Source organism: Chiloscyllium punctatum, chromosome 20 (genome assembly GCF_047496795.1).
Source record: "Chiloscyllium punctatum isolate Juve2018m chromosome 20, sChiPun1.3, whole genome shotgun sequence".
NCBI lineage: Eukaryota > Metazoa > Chordata > Chondrichthyes > Orectolobiformes > Hemiscylliidae > Chiloscyllium > Chiloscyllium punctatum.
Genome location: NC_092758.1, coordinates 69,708,430 through 69,729,433, shown reverse-complemented (window position 1 = coordinate 69,729,433; position 21,004 = coordinate 69,708,430).

The following is a 21,004-nucleotide window of genomic DNA, read 5'->3' as shown; positions in this document are numbered from 1 at the left end:
GAAGAGAAAAAGAGAAAAGAAGAGATTAGAGAAAAGAAGAGAAAAGATAAAAGAGAAAAGTGAATAGAAGAGAACAGAATAGAAAAGAGAAAAGAGAAATGAGAAATGAGGAGAAAAGAAAAGAGAAAACAAAGAAAAGAGAAAAGAGAAAAGAAAAGATTGAAAGAGAAAAGGAGAAAAAAGGGAAAAGAATAAAGAAGAGAAACGAAGAGAAGAGAAAAGAGAAAAGAAGAGGAAAGAGACAAAGAGAAAAGAAGAGAAATAACCGGAAAAGAGAAAAGAAGTGAAAAGAACTGAAAAGAGAAAAGAGAAAAGAACATAAAAAAGAGAAAAGAAGAGAAAAAAAAGAGAAGAAGAGAATAGGGAAAAGAAGAGAAAAGATAAAAGAGAAAGTGAAATAGAAGAGAAAAGAATATAAAAGAGAAAAGAGAAATGAGAAATGAGGAGAAAAGAAGAGAAAAGAAGTGAAAACAGGGAAAAGAGTAAAGAAGAGAAAAGAATAGAAAAGAGAAAAGAAGAGAAAAGAAGTGAAAAGTAAAAAGATAAAAGAAGTGAAAAGAATACAGAACAGAAGAGAATACAGAAATGAAGAGAAAAGATAAAAGAGAAAAGAAGAGAAAAAACAGATAAGAAGAGAACAGAGAAAAGAAGAGAAAAGATAAAAGAGAAAGTGAATAGAAGAGAAAAGAATAGAAAAGAGAAAAGAGGAATGAGACATGAAGAGAAAAAAAAGAAAAGAGAAAAGAAGAGAAAAGAAGTGAAAAGAGAAAAGAAGAGAAAAGAAGTGAAAAGAGAAAAGAGAAAAGAAGAGAAAAACGAGAAAAGAAGAGAATAGAGAAAAGAAGAGAAAAGATAAAAGAGAAAGTGAATAGAAGAGAATAGAATAGAAAAGAGAAAAGAGAAATGAGAAATGAAGAGAAAAGAAGAGAAAAGAGAAAAGAACAGAAAAGAGATAAAGAGAAAAGAAGAGAAAAGGGAAAAGAGTAAAGAAGAGAAAAGAAGAGAAAAGAGAAAAGAAGAGAAAAGAAGTGAAAAGTGAAAAGATAAAAGAAGTGAAAAGAATACAGAAAAGAAGAGAATAGAGAAATGAAGAGAAAAGAAGAGAAAAGAAGAGGAATGCAAAAAGAGAAAGGTGAAAAGAAGAGAAAAGGGAAAAGAGAAAAGAACGGAAAACAGAAAAGAAGAGAAAAGAAGCGAAAAGAGAAAGGAGAAAAGAAGAGAAAAAGAGAAAAGAAGTGAAAAAACAGAAAAGAAGAGAACAGAGAAAAGAAGAGAAAAGATAAAAGAGAAAGTGAATAGAAGAGAAAAGAATAGAAAAGAGAAAAGAGAAATGAGAAATGAAGAGAAAAGAAGAGAAAAGAGAAAAGAACAGAAAAGAGATAAAGAGAAAAGAAGAGAAAACAGGGAAAAGAGTAAAGAAGAGAAAAGAAGAGAAAAGAGAAAAGAAGAGAAAAGAAGTGAAAAGTGAAAAGATAAAAGCAGTGAAAAGAATACAGAAAAGAAGAGAATAGAGAAATGAAGAGAAATGAAGAGAAAAGAAGAGGAATGAAAAAAGAGAAAGGTGAAAAGAAGAGAAAAGGGAAAAGAGAAAAGAACGGAAAACAGAAAAGAAGAGAAAAGAAGCGAAAAGAGAAAGGAGAACAGAAGAGAAAAAGAGAAAAGAAGTGAAAAAACAGAAAAGAAGAGAACAGAGAAAAGAAGAGAAAAGATAAAAGAGAAAGTGAATAGAAGAGAAAAGAATAGAAAAGAGAAAAGAGAAATGAGAAATGAAGAGAAAAGAAGAGAAAAGAGAAAAGAACAGAAAAGAGATAAAGAGAAAAGAAGAGAAAACAGGGAAAAGAGTAAAGAAGAGAAAAGAAGAGAAAAAAGAAAAGAAGAGAAAAGAAGTGAAAAGTGAAAAGATAAAAGCAGTGAAAAGAATACAGAAAAGAAGAGAATAGAGAAATGAAGAGAAATGAAGAGAAAAGAAGAGGAATGAAAAAAGAGAAAGGTGAAAAGAAGAGAAAAGGGAAAAGAGAAAAGAACGGAAAACAGAAAAGAAGAGAAAAGAAGCGAAAAGAGAAAGGAGAAAAGAAGAGAAAAAGAGAAAAGAAGTGACAAAACAGAAAAGAAGAGAACAGAGAAAAGAAGAGAAAAGATAAAAGAGAAAGTGAATAGAAGAGAAAAGAATAGAAAAGAGAAAAGAGAAATGAGAAATGAAGAGAAAAGAAGAGAACAGAGAAAAGAACAGAAAAGAGATAAAGAGAAAAGAAGAGAAAACAGGGAAAAGAGTAAAGAAGAGAAAAGAAGTGAAAAGTGAAAAGATAAAAGAAGTGAAAAGAATACAGAAAAGAAGAGAATAGAGAAAAGAAGAGAAAAGAAGAGAAAAGAAGTGAAAAGTGAAAAGATAAAAGAAGAGAAAAGAATACAGAAAAGAAGAGAATAGAGAAATGAAGAGAAAAGAAGAGAAATGAAAAAAGAGAAATGTGAAAAGAAGAGAAAAGAATAGAAAAGAGAAAAGAGGAATGAGACATGAAGAGAAAAAAGGGAAAAGAGAAAAGAAGAGAAAAGAAGTGAAAAGAGAAAAGAAGAGAAAAGAAGTGAAAAGAGAAAAGAGAAAAGAAGAGAAAAACGAGAAAAGAAGAGAATAGAGAAAAGAAGAGAAAAGATAAAAGAGAAAGTGAATAGAAGAGAATAGAATAGAAAACAGAAAAGAGAAATGAGAAATGAAGAGAAAAGAACAGAAAAGAGAAAAGAACAGAAAAGAGATAAAGAGAAAAGAAGAGAAAAAGGGAAAAGAGTAAAGAAGAGAAAAGAAGAGAAAAGATAAAAGAAGTGAAAAGAATACAGAAAAGAAGAGAATAGAGAAATGAAGAGAAAAGAAGCGAAAAGAGAAAGGAGAAAAGAAGAGAAAAAGAGAAAAGAAGTGAAAAAACAGAAAAGAAGAGAACAGAGAAAAGAAGAGAAAAGATAAAAGAGAAAGTGAATAGAAGAGAAAAGAATAGAAAAGAGAAAAGAGAAATGAGAAATGAAGAGAAAAGAATAGAAAAGATAAAAGAACAGAAAAGAGATAAAGAGAAAAGAAGAGAAAAAGTGAAAAGAGTAAAGAAGAGAAAAGAAGAGAAAAGAGAAAAGAAGAGAAAAGAAGTGAAAAGTGAAAAGATAAAAGCAGTGAAAAGAATACAGAAAAGAAGAGAATAGAGAAATGAAGAGAAAAGTAGAGAAAAGAAGAGGAATGAAAAAAGAGAAAGGTGAAAAGAAGAGAAAAGGGAAAAGAGAAAAGAACGGAAAACAGAAAAGAAGAGAAAAGAAGCGAAAAGAGAAAGGAGAAAAGAAGAGAAAAAGAGAAAAGAAGTGAAAAAACAGAAAAGAAGAGAACAGAGAAAAGAAGAGAAAAGATAAAAGAGAAAGTGAATAGAAGAGAAAAGAATAGAAAAGAGAAAAGAGAAATGAGAAATGAAGAGAAAAGAAGAGAACAGAGAAAAGAACAGAAAAGAGATAAAGAGAAAAGAAGAGAAAAAGGGAAAAGAGTAAAGAAGAGAAAAGAAGAGAAAAGAGAAAAGAAGAGAAAAGAAGTGAAATGTGAAAAGATAAAAGAAGTGAAAAGAATACAGAAAAGAAGAGAATAGAGAAAAGAAGAGAAAAGAAGAGAAAAGAAGTGAAAAGTGAAAAGATAAAAGAAGAGAAAAGAATACAGAAAAGAAGAGAATAGAGAAATGAAGAGAAAAGAAGAGAAATGAAAAAAGAGAAATGTGAAAAGAAGAGAAAAGGGAAAAGAGAAAAGAACGGAAAACAGAACAGAAGAGAAAAGAAGCAAAAGAGAAAGGAGAAAAGAAGAGAAAAAGAGAAAGAAGAGAAAAAGAGAAAAGAAGAGAATAGAGAAAAGAAGAGAAAAGATAAAAGAGAAAAGTGAATAGAAGAGAAAAGAATAGAAAAGAGAAAAGAGAAATGAGAAATGAAGAGAAAAGAAGAGAAAACAGGGAAAAGAGTAAAGAAGAGAAAAGAAGAGAAAAGAGAAAAGAAGAGAAAAGAAGTGAAAAGTGAAAAAATAAAAGAAGTGAAAACAATACAGAAAAGAAGAGAATAGAGAAATAAAGAGAAAAAGAGAAAAGAAGAGAAATGAAAAAAGAGAAAGTGAATAGAAGAGAACAGAATAGAAAAGAGAAAAGAGAAATGAGAAATGAGGAGAAAAGAAGAGAAAAGAGAAAACAAAGAAAAGAGAAAAGAGAAAAGAAAAGATATAAAGAGAAAAGGAGAAAAAAGGGAAAAGAATAAAGAAGAGAAACGAAGATAAGAGAAAAGAGAAAAGAAGAGGAAAGAGACAAAGAGAAAAGAAGAGAAAACAGGGAAAAGAGTAAAGAAGAGAAAAGAATAGAAAAGAGAAAAGAAGAGAAAAGAAGTGAAAAGTGAAAAGATAAAAGAAGTGAAAAGAATACAGAACAGAAGAGAATACAAAATGAAGAGAAAAGATAAAAGAGAAAAGAAGAGAAAAAACAGAAAAGAAGAGAACAGAGAAAAGAAGAGAAAAGATAAAAGAGAAAGTGAATAGAAGAGAAAAGAATAGAAAAGAGAAAAGAGGAATGAGAAATGAAGAGAAAAAAGGGAAAAGAGAAAAGAAGAGAAAAGAAGTGAAACGAGAAAAGAAGAGAAAAGAAGTGAAAAGAGAAAGAGAAAAGAAGAGAAAAAAGAGAAATGAAGAGAATAGAGAAAAGAAGAGAAAAGATAAAAGAGAAAGTGAATAGAAGAGAACAGAATAGAAAAGAGAAAAGAGAAATGAGAAATGAGGAGAAAAGAAGAGAAAAGAGAAAACAAAGAAAAGAGAAAAGGAGAAAAAAGGGAAAAGAATAAAGAAGAGAAACGAAGATAAGAGAAAAGAGAAAAGAAGAGGAAAGAGACAAAGAGAAAAGAAGAGAAAACAGGGAAAAGAGTAAAGAAGAGAAAAGAATAGAAAAGAGAAAAGAAGAGAAAAGAAGTGAAAAGTGAAAAGATAAAAGAAGTGAAAAGAATACAGAACAGAAGAGAATACAAAATGAAGAGAAAAGATAAAAGAGAAAAGAAGAGAAAAAACAGAAAAGAAGAGAACATAGAAAAGAAGAGAAAAGATAAAAGAGAAAGTGAATAGAAGAGAAAAGAATAGAAAAGAGAAAAGAGAAATGAGAAATGAAGAGAAAAGAAGAGAAAAGAGAAAAAAACAGAAAAGAGATAAAGAGAAAAGAAGAGAAAACAGGGAAAAGAGTAAAGAAGAGAAAAGAAGAGAAAAGAGAAAAGAAGAGAAAAGAAGTGAAAAGTGAAAAAATAAAAGAAGTGAAAAGAATACAGAAAAGAAGAGAATGGAGAAATGAAGAGAAAAGAAGAGAAAAGAAGAGAAATGAAAAAAGAGAAATGTGAAAAGAAGAGAAAAGGGAAAAGAGAAAAGAACGGAAAACAGAAAAGAAGAGAAAAGAAGCGAAAAGAGAAAGGAGAAAAGAAGAGAAAAAGAGAAAAGAAGAGAATAGAGAAAAGAAGAGAAAAGATAAAAGAGAAAAGTGAATAGAAGAGAAAAGAATAGAAAAGAGAAAAGAGAAATGAGAAATGAGGAGAAAAGAAGAGAAACGCGAAAACAAAGAAAAGAGAAAAGAGAAAAGAAAAGATATAAAGAGAAAAGGAGAAAAAAGGGAAAAGAATAAAGAAGAGAAACGAAGAGAAGAGAAAAGAGAAAAGAAGAGGAAAGAGACAAAGAGAAAAGAAGAGAAATAACGGGAAAGAGAAAAGAAGTGAAAAGAAGTGAAAAGAGAAAAGAGAAAAGAACATAAAAAAGAGAAAAGAAGAGAAAAAAGAGAAAAGAAGAGAATAGGGAAAAGAAGAGAAAGGATAAAAGAGAAAGTGAATAGAAGAGAAAAGAATAGAAAAGAGAAAAGAGAAATGAGAAATGAAGAGAAAAGAGAAAAGAACAGAAAAGAGATAAAGAGAAAAGAAGAGAAAAAAGGGAAAAGAGTAAAGAAGAGAAAAGAAGAGAAAAGAGAAAAGCAGAGAAAAGAAGTGAAAAGTGAAAAGATAAAAGAAGAGAAAAGAATACAGAAAAGAAGAGAATAGAGAAATGAAGAGAAAAGAAGAGAAAAGAAGAGGAATGAAAAAAGAGAAATGTGAAAAGAAGAGAAAAGGGAAAAGAGAAAAGAACGGAAAACAGAAAAGAAGAGAAAAGAAGCGAAAAGAGAAAGGAGAAAAGAAGAGAAAAGAGAAAAGAAGAGAAAAAAGAGAAAAGAAGAGAATAGGGAAAAGAAGAGAAAAGATAAAAGAGAAAGTGAATAGAAGAGAAAAGAATAGAAAAGAGAAAAGAACAGAAAAGAGATAAAGAGAAAAGAAGTGAAAAAGGGAAAAGAGTAAAGAAGAGAAAAGAAGAGAAAAGAGAAAAGAAGAGAAAAGAAGTGAAAAGTGAAAAGATAAAAGAAGAGAAAAGAATACAGAAAAGAAGAGAATAGAGAAATGAAGAGAAAAGAAGAGAAAAGAAGAGGAATGAAAAAAGAGAAATGTGAAAAGAGGAGAAAAGGGAAAAGAGAAAAGAACGGAAAACAGAAAAGAAGAGAAAAGAAGCGAAAAGAGAAAGGAGAAAAGAAGAGAAAAAGAGAAAAGAAGAGAAAAAGAGAAAAGAAGAGATTAGAGAAAAGAAGAGAAAAGATAAAAGAGAAAAGTGAATAGAAGAGAACAGAATAGAAAAGAGAAAAGAGAAATGAGAAATGAGGAGAAAAGAAAAGAGAAAACAAAGAAAAGAGAAAAGAGAAAAGAAAAGATAGAAAGAGAAAAGGAGAAAAAAGGGAAAAGAATAAAGAAGAGAAACGAAGAGAAGAGAAAAGAGAAAAGAAGAGGAAAGAGACAAAGAGAAAAGAAGAGAAATAACCGGAAAAGAGAAAAGAAGTGAAAAGAAGTGAAAAGAGAAAAGAGAAAAGAACATAAAAAAGAGAAAAGAAGAGAAAAAAAAGAAAAGAAGAGAATAGGGAAAAGAAGAGAAAAGATAAAAGAGAAAGTGAAATAGAAGAGAAAAGAATATAAAAGAGAAAAGAGAAATGAGAAATGAGGAGAAAAGAAGAGAAAAGAAGTGAAAACAGGGAAAAGAGTAAAGAAGAGAAAAGAATAGAAAAGAGAAAAGAAGAGAAAAGAAGTGAAAAGTAAAAAGATAAAAGAAGTGAAAAGAATACAGAACAGAAGAGAATACAGAAATGAAGAGAAAAGATAAAAGAGAAAAGAAGAGAAAAAACAGATAAGAAGAGAACAGAGAAAAGAAGAGAAAAGATAAAAGAGAAAGTGAATAGAAGAGAAAAGAATAGAAAAGAGAAAAGAGGAATGAGACATGAAGAGAAAAAAGGGAAAAGAGAAAAGAAGAGAAAAGAAGTGAAAAGAGAAAAGAAGAGAAAAGAAGTGAAAAGAGAAAAGAGAAAAGAAGAGAAAAACGAGAAAAGAAGAGAATAGAGAAAAGAAGAGAAAAGATAAAAGAGAAAGTGAATAGAAGAGAATAGAATAGAAAAGAGAAAAGAGAAATGAGAAATGAAGAGAAAAGAAGAGAAAAGAGAAAAGAACAGAAAAGAGATAAAGAGAAAAGAAGAGAAAAGGGAAAAGAGTAAAGAAGAGAAAAGAGAAAAGAAGAGAAAAGAAGTGAAAAGTGAAAAGATAAAAGAAGTGAAAAGAATACAGAAAAGAAGAGAATAGAGAAATGAAGAGAAAAGAAGAGAAAAGAAGAGGAATGCAAAAAGAGAAAGGTGAAAAGAAGAGAAAAGGGAAAAGAGAAAAGAACGGAAAACAGAAGAGAAGAGAAAAGAAGCGAAAAGAGAAAGGAGAAAAGAAGAGAAAAAGAGAAAAGAAGTGAAAAAACAGAAAAGAAGAGAACAGAGAAAAGAAGAGAAAAGATAAAAGAGAAAGTGAATAGAAGAGAAAAGAATAGAAAAGAGAAAAGAGAAATGAGAAATGAAGAGAAAAGAAGAGAAAAGAGAAAAGAACAGAAAAGAGAAAAGAAGAGAAAAGAAGTGAAAAGTGAAAAGATAAAAGAAGAGAAAAGAATACAGAACAGAAGAGAATACAGAAATGAAGAGAAAAGATAAAAGAGAAAAGAAGAGAAAAAACAGATAAGAAGAGAACAGAGAAAAGAAGAGAAAAGATAAAAGAGAAAGTGAATAGAAGAGAAAAGAATAGAAAAGAGAAAAGAGGAATGAGACATGAAGAGAAAAAAGGGAAAAGAGAAAAGAAGAGAAAAGAAGTGAAAAGAGAAAAGAAGAGAAAAGAAGTGAAAAGAGAAAAGAGAAAAGAAGAGAAAAACGAGAAAAGAAGAGAATAGAGAAAAGAAGAGAAAAGATAAAAGAGAAAGTGAATAGAAGAGAAAAGAATAGAATAGAGAAAAGAGAAATGAGAAATGAAGAGAAAAGAAGAGAAAAGAGAAAAGAACAGAAAAGAGATAAAGAGAAAAGAAGAGAAAAGGGAAAAGAGTAAAGAAGAGAAAAGAAGAGAAAAGAGAAAAGAAGAGAAAAGAAGTGAAAAGTGAAAAGATAAAAGAAGTGAAAAGAATACAGAAAAGAAGAGAATAGAGAAATGAAGAGAAAAGAAGAGAAAAGAAGAGGAATGCAAAAAGAGAAAGGTGAAAAGAAGAGAAAAGGGAAAAGAGAAAAGAACGGAAAACAGAAGAGAAGAGAAAAGAAGCGAAAAGAGAAAGGAGAAAAGAAGAGAAAAAGAGAAAAGAAGTGAAAAAACAGAAAAGAAGAGAACAGAGAAAAGAAGAGAAAAGATAAAAGAGAAAGTGAATAGAAGAGAAAAGAATATAAAAGAGAAAAGAGAAATGAGAAATGAAGAGAAAAGAAGAGAAAAGAGAAAAGAACAGAAAAGAGATAAAGAGAAAAGAAGAGAAAAAAGGGAAAAGAGTAAAGAAGAGAAAAGAAGAGAAAAGAGAAAAGCAGAGAAAAGAAGTGAAAAGTGAAAAGATAAAAGAAGAGAAAAGAATACAGAAAAGAAGAGAATAGAGAAATGAAGAGAAAAGAAGAGAAAAGAAGAGGAATGAAAAAAGAGAAATGTGAAAAGAAGAGAAAAGGGAAAAGAGAAAAGAACGGAAAACAGAAAAGAAGAGAAAAGAAGCGAAAAGAGAAAGGAGAAAAGAAGAGAAAAAGAGAAAAGAAGAGAAAAAAGAGAAAAGAAGAGAATAGGGAAAAGAAGAGAAAAGATAAAAGAGAAAGTGAATAGAAGAGAAAAGAATAGAAAAGAGAAAAGAACAGAAAAGAGATAAAGAGAAAAGAAGTGAAAAAGGGAAAAGAGTAAAGAAGAGAAAAGAAGAGAAAAGAGAAAAGAAGAGAAAAGAAGTGAAAAGTGAAAAGATAAAAGAAGAGAAAAGAATACAGAAAAGAAGAGAATAGAGAAATGAAGAGAAAAGAAGAGAAAAGAAGAGGAATGAAAAAAGAGAAATGTGAAAAGAGGAGAAAAGGGAAAAGAGAAAAGAACGGAAAACAGAAAAGAAGAGAAAAGAAGCGAAAAGAGAAAGGAGAAAAGAAGAGAAAAAGAGAAAAGAAGAGAAAAAGAGAAAAGAAGAGATTAGAGAAAAGAAGAGAAAAGATAAAAGAGAAAAGTGAATAGAAGAGAACAGAATAGAAAAGAGAAAAGAGAAATGAGAAATGAGGAGAAAAGAAAAGAGAAAACAAAGAAAAGAGAAAAGAGAAAAGAAAAGATAGAAAGAGAAAAGGAGAAAAAAGGGAAAAGAATAAAGAAGAGAAACGAAGAGAAGAGAAAAGAGAAAAGAAGAGGAAAGAGACAAAGAGAAAAGAAGAGAAATAACCGGAAAAGAGAAAAGAAGTGAAAAGAAGTGAAAAGAGAAAAGAGAAAAGAACATAAAAAAGAGAAAAGAAGAGAAAAAAAAGAAAAGAAGAGAATAGGGAAAAGAAGAGAAAAGATAAAAGAGAAAGTGAAATAGAAGAGAAAAGAATATAAAAGAGAAAAGAGAAATGAGAAATGAGGAGAAAAGAAGAGAAAAGAAGTGAAAACAGGGAAAAGAGTAAAGAAGAGAAAAGAATAGAAAAGAGAAAAGAAGAGAAAAGAAGTGAAAAGTAAAAAGATAAAAGAAGTGAAAAGAATACAGAACAGAAGAGAATACAGAAATGAAGAGAAAAGATAAAAGAGAAAAGAAGAGAAAAAACAGATAAGAAGAGAACAGAGAAAAGAAGAGAAAAGATAAAAGAGAAAGTGAATAGAAGAGAAAAGAATAGAAAAGAGAAAAGAGGAATGAGACATGAAGAGAAAAAAGGGAAAAGAGAAAAGAAGAGAAAAGAAGTGAAAAGAGAAAAGAAGAGAAAAGAAGTGAAAAGAGAAAAGAGAAAAGAAGAGAAAAACGAGAAAAGAAGAGAATAGAGAAAAGAAGAGAAAAGATAAAAGAGAAAGTGAATAGAAGAGAATAGAATAGAAAAGAGAAAAGAGAAATGAGAAATGAAGAGAAAAGAAGAGAAAAGAGAAAAGAACAGAAAAGAGATAAAGAGAAAAGAAGAGAAAAGGGAAAAGAGTAAAGAAGAGAAAAGAGAAAAGAAGAGAAAAGAAGTGAAAAGTGAAAAGATAAAAGAAGTGAAAAGAATACAGAAAAGAAGAGAATAGAGAAATGAAGAGAAAAGAAGAGAAAAGAAGAGGAATGCAAAAAGAGAAAGGTGAAAAGAAGAGAAAAGGGAAAAGAGAAAAGAACGGAAAACAGAAGAGAAGAGAAAAGAAGCGAAAAGAGAAAGGAGAAAAGAAGAGAAAAAGAGAAAAGAAGTGAAAAAACAGAAAAGAAGAGAACAGAGAAAAGAAGAGAAAAGATAAAAGAGAAAGTGAATAGAAGAGAAAAGAATAGAAAAGAGAAAAGAGAAATGAGAAATGAAGAGAAAAGAAGAGAAAAGAGAAAAGAACAGAAAAGAGAAAAGAAGAGAAAAGAAGTGAAAAGTGAAAAGATAAAAGAAGAGAAAAGAATACAGAACAGAAGAGAATACAGAAATGAAGAGAAAAGATAAAAGAGAAAAGAAGAGAAAAAACAGATAAGAAGAGAACAGAGAAAAGAAGAGAAAAGATAAAAGAGAAAGTGAATAGAAGAGAAAAGAATAGAAAAGAGAAAAGAGGAATGAGACATGAAGAGAAAAAAGGGAAAAGAGAAAAGAAGAGAAAAGAAGTGAAAAGAGAAAAGAAGAGAAAAGAAGTGAAAAGAGAAAAGAGAAAAGAAGAGAAAAACGAGAAAAGAAGAGAATAGAGAAAAGAAGAGAAAAGATAAAAGAGAAAGTGAATAGAAGAGAAAAGAATAGAATAGAGAAAAGAGAAATGAGAAATGAAGAGAAAAGAAGAGAAAAGAGAAAAGAACAGAAAAGAGATAAAGAGAAAAGAAGAGAAAAGGGAAAAGAGTAAAGAAGAGAAAAGAAGAGAAAAGAGAAAAGAAGAGAAAAGAAGTGAAAAGTGAAAAGATAAAAGAAGTGAAAAGAATACAGAAAAGAAGAGAATAGAGAAATGAAGAGAAAAGAAGAGAAAAGAAGAGGAATGCAAAAAGAGAAAGGTGAAAAGAAGAGAAAAGGGAAAAGAGAAAAGAACGGAAAACAGAAGAGAAGAGAAAAGAAGCGAAAAGAGAAAGGAGAAAAGAAGAGAAAAAGAGAAAAGAAGTGAAAAAACAGAAAAGAAGAGAACAGAGAAAAGAAGAGAAAAGATAAAAGAGAAAGTGAATAGAAGAGAAAAGAATATAAAAGAGAAAAGAGAAATGAGAAATGAAGAGAAAAGAAGAGAAAAGAGAAAAGAACAGAAAAGAGATAAAGAGAAAAGAAGAGAATAAAAGGGAAAAGAGTAAAGAAGAGAAAAGAAGAGAAAAGAGAAAAGAAGAGAAAAGAAGTGAAAAGTGAAAAGATAAAAGCAGTGAAAAGAATACAGAAAAGAAGAGAATAGAGAAATGAAGAGAAATGAAGAGAAAAGAAGAGGAATGAAAAAAGAGAAAGGTGAAAAGAAGAGAAAAGGGAAAAGAGAAAAGAACGGAAAACAGAAAAGAAGAGAAAAGAAGCGAAAAGAGAAAGGAGAAAAGAAGAGAAAAAGAGAAAAGAAGTGAAAAAACAGAAAAGAAGAGAACAGAGAAAAGAAGAGAAAAGATAAAAGAGAAAGTGAATAGAAGAGAAAAGAATAGAAAAGAGAAAAGAGAAATGAGAAATGAAGAGAAAAGAAGAGAACAGAGAAAAGAACAGAAAAGAGATAAAGAGAAAAGAAGAGAAAACAGGGAAAAGAGTAAAGAAGAGAAAAGAAGAGAAAAGAGAAAAGAAGAGAAAAGAGTGAAAAGTGAAAAGATAAAAGAAGTGAAAAGAATACAGAAAAGAAGAGAATAGAGAAAAGAAGAGAAAAGAAGAGAAAAGAAGTGAAAAGTGAAAAGATAAAAGAAGAGAAAAGAATACAGAAAAGAAGAGAATAGAGAAATGAAGAGAAAAGAAGAGAAATGAAAAAAGAGAAATGTGAAAAGAAGAGAAAAGGGAAAAATGAAAAGAACGGAAAACAGAACAGAAGAGAAAAGAAGCAAAAGAGAAAGGAGAAAAGAAGAGAAAAAGAGAAAGAAGAGAAAAAGAGAAAAGAAGACAATAGAGAAAAGAAGAGAAAAGATAAAAGAGAAAAGTGAATAGAAGAGAAAAGAATAGAAAAGAGAAAAGAGAAATGAGAAATGAAGAGAAAAGAAGAGAAAACAGGGAAAAGAGTAAAGAAGAGAAAAGAAGAGAAAAGAGAAAAGAAGAGAAACGAAGTGAAAAGTGAAAAAATAAAAGAAGTGAAAACAATACAGAAAAGAAGAGAATAGAGAAATGAAGAGAAAAGAAGAGAAAAGAAGAGAAATGAAAAAAGAGAAATGTGAAAAGAAGAGAAAAGGGAAAAGAGAAAAGAACGGAAAACAGAAAAGAAGAGAAAAGAAGCGAAAAGAGAAAGGAGAAAAGAAGAGAAAAAGAGAAAAGAAGAGAAAAAGAGAAAAGAAGAGAATAGAGAAAAGAAGAGAAAAGATAAAAGAGAAAGTGAATAGAAGAGAAAAGAATAGAAAAGAGAAAAGAGAAATGAGAAATGAAGAGAAAAGAAGAGAAAAGAGAAAAGAACAGAAAAGAGATAAAGAGAAAAGAAGAGAAAACAGGGAAAAGAGTAAAGAAGAGAAAAGAAGAGAAAAGAGAAAAGCAGAGAAAAGAAGTGAAAAGTGAAAAGATAAAAGAAGACAAAAGAATACAGAAAAGAAGAGAATAGAGAAATGAAGAGAAAAGAAGAGAAAAGAAGAGAAATGAAAAAAGAGAAATGTGAAAAGAAGAGAAAAGGGAAAAGAGAAAAGAACGGAAAACAGAACAGAAGAGAAAAGAAGCAAAAGAGAAAGGAGAAAAGAAGAGAAAAAGAGAAAGAAGAGAAAAAGAGAAAAGAAGAGAATAGAGAAAAGAAGAGAAAAGATAAAAGAGAAAGTGAATAGAAGAGAAAAGAATAGAAAAGAGAAAAGAGAAATGAGAAATGAAGAGAAAAGAAGAGAACAGAGAAAAGAACAGAAAAGAGATAAAGAGAAAAGAAGAGAAAACAGGGAAAAGAGTAAAGAAGAGAAAAGAAGAGAAAAGAGAAAAGAAGAGAAAAGAAGTGAAAAGTGAAAAGATAAAAGAAGTGAAAAGAATACAGAAAAGAAGAGAATAGAGAAAAGAAGAGAAAAGAAGTGAAAAGTGAAAAGATAAAAGAAGAGAAAAGAATACAGAAAAGAAGAGAATAGAGAAATGAAGAGAAAAGAAGAGAAATGAAAAAAGAGAAATGTGAAAAGAAGAGAAAAGGGAAAAATGAAAAGAACGGAAAACAGAACAGAAGAGAAAAGAAGCAAAAGAGAAAGGAGAAAAGAAGAGAAAAAGAGAAAGAAGAGAAAAAGAGAAAAGAAGAGAATAGAGAAAAGAAGAGAAAAGATAAAAGAGAAAAGTGAATAGAAGAGAAAAGAATAGAAAAGAGAAAAGAGAAATGAGAAATGAAGAGAAAAGAAGAGAAAACAGGGAAAAGAGTAAAGAAGAGAAAAGAAGAGAAAAGAGAAAAGAAGAGAAAAGAAGTGAAAAGTGAAAAAATAAAAGAAGTGAAAACAATACAGAAAAGAAGAGAATAGAGAAATGAAGAGAAAAGAAGAGAAAAGAAGAGAAATGAAAAAAGAGAAATGTGAAAAGAAGAGAAAAGGGAAAAGAGAAAAGAACGGAAAACAGAAAAGAAGAGAAAAGAAGCGAAAAGAGAAAGGAGAAAAGAAGAGAAAAAGAGAAAAGAAGAGAAAAAGAGAAAAGAAGAGAATAGAGAAAAGAAGAGAAAAGATAAAAGAGAAAGTGAATAGAAGAGAAAAGAATAGAAAAGAGAAAAGAGAAATGAGAAATGAAGAGAAAAGAAGAGAAAAGAGAAAAGAACAGAAAAGAGATAAAGAGAAAAGAAGAGAAAAGGGAAAAGAGTAAAGAAGAGAAAAGAAGAGAAAAGAGAAAAGAAGAGAAAAGAAGTGAAAAGTGAAAAGATAAAAGAAGAGAAAAGAATACAGAAAAGAAGAGAATAGAGAAATGAAGAGAAAAGAAGAGAAAAGAAGAGGAATGAAAAAAGAGAAATGTGAAAAGAAGAGAAAAGGGAAAAGAGAAAAGAACGGAAAACAGAAAAGAAGAGAAAAGAAGCGAAAAGAGAAAGGAGAAAAGAAGAGAAAAGAGAAAAGAAGAGAAAAAAGAGAAAAGAAGAGAATAGGGAAAAGAAGAGAAAAGATAAAAGAGAAAGTGAATAGAAGAGAAAAGAATAGAAAAGAGAAAAGAACAGAAAAGAGATAAAGAGAAAAGAAGTGAAAAAGGGAAAAGAGTAAAGAAGAGAAAAGAAGAGAAAAGAGAAAAGAAGAGAAAAGAAGTGAAAAGTGAAAAGATAAAAGAAGAGAAAAGAATACAGAAAAGAAGAGAATAGAGAAATGAAGAGAAAAGAAGAGAAAAGAAGAGGAATGAAAAAAGAGAAATGTGAAAAGAGGAGAAAAGGGAAAAGAGAAAAGAACGGAAAACAGAAAAGAAGAGAAAAGAAGCGAAAAGAGAAAGGAGAAAAGAAGAGAAAAAGAGAAAAGAAGAGAAAAAGAGAAAAGAAGAGATTAGAGAAAAGAAGAGAAAAGATAAAAGAGAAAAGTGAATAGAAGAGAACAGAATAGAAAAGAGAAAAGAGAAATGAGAAATGAGGAGAAAAGAAAAGAGAAAACAAAGAAAAGAGAAAAGAGAAAAGAAAAGATAGAAAGAGAAAAGGAGAAAAAAGGGAAAAGAATAAAGAAGAGAAACGAAGAGAAGAGAAAAGAGAAAAGAAGAGGAAAGAGACAAAGAGAAAAGAAGAGAAATAACCGGAAAAGAGAAAAGAAGTGAAAAGAAGTGAAAAGAGAAAAGAGAAAAGAACATAAAAAAGAGAAAAGAAGAGAAAAAAAAGAAAAGAAGAGAATAGGGAAAAGAAGAGAAAAGATAAAAGAGAAAGTGAAATAGAAGAGAAAAGAATATAAAAGAGAAAAGAGAAATGAGAAATGAGGAGAAAAGAAGAGAAAAGAAGTGAAAACAGGGAAAAGAGTAAAGAAGAGAAAAGAATAGAAAAGAGAAAAGAAGAGAAAAGAAGTGAAAAGTAAAAAGATAAAAGAAGTGAAAAGAATACAGAACAGAAGAGAATACAGAAATGAAGAGAAAAGATAAAAGAGAAAAGAAGAGAAAAAACAGATAAGAAGAGAACAGAGAAAAGAAGAGAAAAGATAAAAGAGAAAGTGAATAGAAGAGAAAAGAATAGAAAAGAGAAAAGAGGAATGAGACATGAAGAGAAAAAAGGGAAAAGAGAAAAGAAGAGAAAAGAAGTGAAAAGAGAAAAGAAGAGAAAAGAAGTGAAAAGAGAAAAGAGAAAAGAAGAGAAAAACGAGAAAAGAAGAGAATAGAGAAAAGAAGAGAAAAGATAAAAGAGAAAGTGAATAGAAGAGAATAGAATAGAAAAGAGAAAAGAGAAATGAGAAATGAAGAGAAAAGAAGAGAAAAGAGAAAAGAACAGAAAAGAGATAAAGAGAAAAGAAGAGAAAAGGGAAAAGAGTAAAGAAGAGAAAAGAAGAGAAAAGAGAAAAGAAGAGAAAAGAAGTGAAAAGTGAAAAGATAAAAGAAGTGAAAAGAATACAGAAAAGAAGAGAATAGAGAAATGAAGAGAAAAGAAGAGAAAAGAAGAGGAATGCAAAAAGAGAAAGGTGAAAAGAAGAGAAAAGGGAAAAGAGAAAAGAACGGAAAACAGAAGAGAAGAGAAAAGAAGCGAAAAGAGAAAGGAGAAAAGAAGAGAAAAAGAGAAAAGAAGTGAAAAAACAGAAAAGAAGAGAACAGAGAAAAGAAGAGAAAAGATAAAAGAGAAAGTGAATAGAAGAGAATAGAATAGAAAAGAGAAAAGAGAAATGAGAAATGAAGAGAAAAGAAGAGAAAAGAGAAAAGAACAGAAAAGAGATAAAGAGAAAAGAAGAGAAAAAGGGAAAAGAGTAAAGAAGAGAAAAGAAGAGAAAAGAGAAAAGAAGAGAAAAGAAGTGAAAAGTGAAAAGATAAAAGCAGTGAAAAGAATACAGAAAAGAAGAGAATAGAGAAATGAAGAGAAATGAAGAGAAAAGAAGAGGAATGAAAAAAGAGAAAGGTGAAAAGAAGAGAAAAGGGAAAAGAGAAAAGAACGGAAAACAGAAAAGAAGAGAAAAGAAGCGAAAAGAGAAGGGAGAAAAGAAGAGAAAAAGAGAAAAGAAGAGAAAAGAAGTGAAAAGTGAAAAGATAAAAGAAGTGAAAAGAATACAGAAAAGAAGAGAATAGAGAAAAGAAGAGAAAAGAAGAGAAAAGAAGTGAAAAGTGAAAAGATAAAAGAAGAGAAAAGAATACAGAAAAGAAGAGAATAGAGAAATGAAGAGAAAAGAAGAGAAATGAAAAAAGAGAAATGTGAAAAGAAGAGAAAAGGGAAAAGAGAAAAGAACGGAAAACAGAACAGAAGAGAAAAGAAGCAAAAGAGAAAGGAGAAAAGAAGAGAAAAAGAGAAAGAAGAGAAAAAGAGAAAAGAAGAGAATAGAGAAAAGAAGAGAAAAGATAAAAGAGAAAAGTGAATAGAAGAGAAAAGAATAGAAAAGAGAAAAGAGAAATGAGAAATGAAGAGAAAAGAAGAGAAAACAGGGAAAAGAGTAAAGAAGAGAAAAGAAGAGAAAAGAGAAAAGAAGAGAAAAGAAGTGAAAAGTGAAAAAATAAAAGAAGTGAAAACAATACAGAAAAGAAGAGAATAGAGAAATGAAGAGAAAAGAAGAGAAAAGAAGAGAAATAAAAAAGAGAAATGTGAAAAGAAGAGAAAAGGGAAAAGAGAAAAGAACGGAAAACAGAAAAGAAGAGAAAAGAAGCGAAAAGAGAAAGGAGAAAAGAAGAGAAAAAGAGAAAAGAAGAGAAAAAGAGAAAACAAGAGAATAGAGAAAAGAAGAGAAAAGATAAAAGAGAAAGTGAATAGAAGAGAAAAGAATAGAAAAGAGAAAAGAGAAATGAGAAATGAAGAGAAAAGAAGAGAAAAGAGAAAAGAACAGAAAAGAGATAAAGAGAAAAGAAGAGAAAAAAGGGAAAAGAGTAAAGAAGAGAAAAGAAGAGAAAAGAGAAAAGCAGAGAAAAGAAGTGAAAAGTGAAAAGATAAAAGAAGAGAAAAGAATACAGAAAAGAAGAGAATAGAGAAATGAAGAGAAAAGAAGAGAAAAGAAGAGGAATGAAAAAAGAGAAATGTGAAAAGAAGAGAAAAGGGAAAAGAGAAAAGAACGGAAAACAGAAAAGAAGAGAAAAGAAGCGAAAAGAGAACGGAGAAAAGAAGAGAAAAAGAGAAAAGAAGAGAAAAAAGAGAAAAGAAGAGAATAGGGAAAAGAAGAGAAAAGATAAAAGAGAAAGTGAATAGAAGAGAAAAGAATAGAAAAGAGAAAAGAACAGAAAAGAGATAAAGAGAAAAGAAGAGAAAAAGGGAAAAGAGTAAAGAAGAGAAAAGAAGAGAAAAGAGAAAAGAAGAGAAAAGAAGTGAAAAGTGAAAAGATAAAAGAAGTGAAAAGAATACAGAAAAGAAGAGAATAGAGAAATGAAGAGAAAAGAAGAGAAAAGAAGAGAAATGAAAAAAGAGAAATGTGAAAAGAGGAGAAAAGGGAAAAGAGAAAAGAACGGAAAACAGAAAAGAAGAGAAAAGAAGCGAAAAGAGAAAGGAGAAAAGAAGAGAAAAAGAGAAAAGAAGAGAAAAAGAGAAAAGAAGAGATTAGAGAAAAGAAGAGAAAAGATAAAAGAGAAAAGTGAATAGAAGAGAACAGAATAGAAAAGAGAAAAGAGAAATGAGAAATGAGGAGAAAAGAAAAGAAAAGAGAAAACAAAGAAAAGAGAAAAGAGAAAAGAAAAGATAGAAAGAGAAAAGGAGAAAAAAGGGAAAAGAATAAAGAAGAGAAACGAAGAGAAGAGAAAAGAGAAAAGAAGAGGAAAGAGACAAAGAGAAAAGAAGAGAAATAACCGGAAAAGAGAAAAGAAGTGAAAAGAAGTGAAAAGAGAAAAGAGAAAAGAACATAAAAAAGAGAAAGAAGAGAAAAAGAGAAAAGAAGACAATAGAGAAAAGAAGAGAAAAGATAAAAGAGAAAAGTGAATAGAAGAGAAAAGAATAGAAAAGAGAAAAGAGAAATGAGAAATGAAGAGAAAAGAAGAGAAAACAGGGAAAAGAGTAAAGAAGAGAAAAGAAGAGAAAAGAGAAAAGAAGAGAAAAGAAGTGAAAAGTGAAAAAATAAAAGAAGTGAAAACAATACAGAAAAGAAGAGAATAGAGAAATGAAGAGAAAAGAAGAGAAAAGAAGAGAAATGAAAAAAGAGAAATGTGAAAAGAAGAGAAAAGGGAAAAGAGAAAAGAACGGAAAACAGAAAAGAAGAGAAAAGAAGCGAAAAGAGAAAGGAGAAAAGAAGAGAAAAAGAGAAAAGAAGAGAAAAAGAGAAAAGAAGAGAAGAGAGAAAAGAAGAGAAAAGATAAAAGAGAAAGTGAATAGAAGAGAAAAGAATAGAAAAGAGAAAAGAGAAATGAGAAATGAAGAGAAAAGAAGAGAAAAGAGAAAAGAACAGAAAAGAGATAAAGAGAAAAGAAGAGAAAACAGGGAAAAGAGTAAAGAAGAGAAAAGAAGAGAAAAGAGAAAAGCAGAGAAAAGAAGTGAAAAGTGAAAAGATAAAAGAAGACAAAAGAATACAGAAAAGAAGAGAATAGAGAAATGAAGAGAAAAGAAGAGAAAAGAAGAGAAATGAAAAAAGAGAAATGTGAAAAGAAGAGAAAAGGGAAAAGAGAAAAGAACGGAAAACAGAACAGAAGAGAAAAGAAGCAAAAGAGAAAGGAGAAAAGAAGAGAAAAAGAGAAAGAAGAGAAAAAGAGAAAAGAAGAGAATAGAGAAAAGAAGAGAAAAGATAAAAGAGAAAGTGAATAGAAGAGAAAAGAATAGAAAAGAGAAAAGAGAAATGAGAAATGAAGAGAAAAGAAGAGAACAGAGAAAAGAACAGAAAAGAGATAAAGAGAAAAGAAGAGAAAACAGGGAAAAGAGTAAAGAAGAGAAAAGAAGAGAAAAGAGAAAAGAAGAGAAAAGAAGTGAAAAGTGAAAAGATAAAAGAAGTGAAAAGAATACAGAAAAGAAGAGAATAGAGAAAAGAAGAGAAAAGAAGTGAAAAGTGAAAAGATAAAAGAAGAGAAAAGAATACAGAAAAGAAGAGAATAGAGAAATGAAGAGAAAAGAAGAGAAATGAAAAAAGAGAAATGTGAAAAGAAGAGAAAAGGGAAAAATGAAAAGAACGGAAAACAGAACAGAAGAGAAAAGAAGCAAAAGAGAAAGGAGAAAAGAAGAGAAAAAGAGAAAGAAGAGAAAAAGAGAAAAGAAGAGAATAGAGAAAAGAAGAGAAAAGATAAAAGAGAAAAGTGAATAGAAGAGAAAAGAATAGAAAAGAGAAAAGAGAAATGAGAAATGATGAGAAAAGAAGAGAAAACAGGGAAAAGAGTAAAGAAGAGAAAAGAAGAGAAAAGAGAAAAGAAGAGAAAAGAAGTGAAAAGTGAAAAAATAAAAGAAGTGAAAACAATACAGAAAAGAAGAGAATAGAGAAATGAAGAGAAAAGAAGAAAAAAGAAGAGAAATGAAAAAAGAGAAATGTGAAAAGAAGAGAAAAGGGAAAAGAGAAAAGAACGGAAAACAGAAAAGAAGAGAAAAGAAGCGAAAAGAGAAAGGAGAAAAGAAGAGAAAAAGAGAAAAGAAGAGAAAAAGAGAAAAGAAGAGAATAGAGAAAAGAAGAGAAAAGATAAAAGAGAAAGTGAATAGAAGAGAAAAGAATAGAAAAGAGAAAAGAGAAATGAGAAATGAAGAGAAAAGAAGAGAAAAGAGAAAAGAACAGAAAAGAGATAAAGAGAAAAGAAGAGAAAAAAGGGAAAAGAGTAAAGAAGAGAAAAGAAGAGAAAAGAGAAAAGCAGAGAAAAGAAGTGAAAAGTGAAAAGATAAAAGAAGAGAAAAGAATACAGAAAAGAAGAGAATAGAGAAATGAAGAGAAAAGAAGAGAAAAGAAGAGGAATGAAAAAAGAGAAATGTGAAAAGAAGAGAAAAGGGAAAAGAGAAAAGAACGGAAAACAGAAAAGAAGAGAAAAGAAGCGAAAAGAGAAAGGAGAAAAGAAGAGAAAAGAGAAAAGAAGAGAAAAAAGAGAAAAGAAGAGAATAGGGAAAAGAAGAGAAAAGATAAAAGAGAAAGTGAATAGAAGAGAAAAGAATAGAAAAGAGAAAAGAACAGAAAAGAGATAAAGAGAAAAGAAGTGAAAAAGGGAAAAGAGTAAAGAAGAGAAAAGAAGAGAAAAGAGAAAAGAAGAGAAAAGAAGTGAAAAGTGAAAAGATAAAAGAAGAGAAAAGAATACAGAAAAGAAGAGAATAGAGAAATGAAGAGAAAAGAAGAGAAAAGAAGAGGAATGAAAAAAGAGAAATGTGAAAAGAGGAGAAAAGGGAAAAGAGAAAAGAACGGAAAACAGAAAAGAAGAGAAAAGAAGCGAAAAGAGAAAGGAGAAAAGAAGAGAAAAAGAGAAAA